Below are 1,110 nucleotides of genomic sequence, written 5' to 3'. Positions count from 1 at the left end.
TCGCACGCTTATCCTTTTGCCATCTGAGGAATCATCAATTTTTTCCTGGCTGTCTGCTCCGAGATACGGCACTTCTGCACAGACAAAGATTTTGCCATCCTCTGGCAATGCTTCTGCAATAGCAAGGACACTGTAACCTTTAAGCTTGCCAATTAATAAAATCTTCCTGGCTCTGATCATATGGACAAACATCCTAAAAATTTGGCCTGTGGAAAGACAAGAACGAACATTTGAAAATAAAGCCATGAGAAAGACTGTGCTTTGTTCACAATGAAAATTAGATGTGCCTTTTAAGTGATCATTAAAAAAAACCCTAATCTTAAAACACTCTCAAATAAGGGTTTAACAACAGAATCTGACAAAATTTCATCTAAAATGCAGCTAAAAGACAACAGAATAAAAGGACTGATTTTAAATGTAGAACCTTTATCATCAATGCTGCTATTGTTCAAGTGCTTGTTAAATAGTGCTTGAAATATTGCATATTTTAACATTCCCCCCATATGAAAATGGCTTTGAGATGGCTCCATATTCTTTCTGGAATCCAGCATTAAAAAGAAAAAAAAAAAATCACTACATTACCTTGCATTTGCTCTTAGAGTCATTATCCCTAGACAGCACCATCATTTAAGAAATTTATCATCAGTGGTGTCCTTCGAACAATGTATTAGTGTAATAGATTATAAGAGTACTTCACTGGGATGATATATTACTCCAAAGATGAGAACATCTGGGAAGAATGAATCTGGGAATAGATTTAGTGTAATAGGCTTTATAAGAGGATACAAGCCTGGGCATTGCTACTTGTAAAGGTGCAGTGCTTGGCCACGGCCACCTACACCACAAAAAGCACATAAACCCCTATCAGACACCCCCAACCCAAACCAGAAGTGACCTTCCATCTCTTTCCTTTCCAGGAAGGATGATGATCTCTTTGGTCTTCACTGAGGGATGGGGCTGGCACTGTGGATTAAAGCACTCTAGTGTGGGCACATGAGTGAATACAAGGACACGGGAGGCAGGGTACAGGAAAACTCGTGCCAGAGGAAGATCAAAGCCCACAGGAAGCTCATATCCTTCTTTATAAGTAATTTCCCACATTTTCTGAGC

Source organism: Chamaea fasciata, unplaced genomic scaffold (genome assembly GCF_029207755.1).
Source record: "Chamaea fasciata isolate MVZ Bird 193981 ecotype frontalis unplaced genomic scaffold, bChaFas1.0.hap1 SCAF_13, whole genome shotgun sequence".
In the NCBI taxonomy this organism is placed as follows: Eukaryota; Metazoa; Chordata; class Aves; order Passeriformes; family Sylviidae; genus Chamaea; species Chamaea fasciata.
This window is presented reverse-complemented; position numbering follows the sequence as displayed.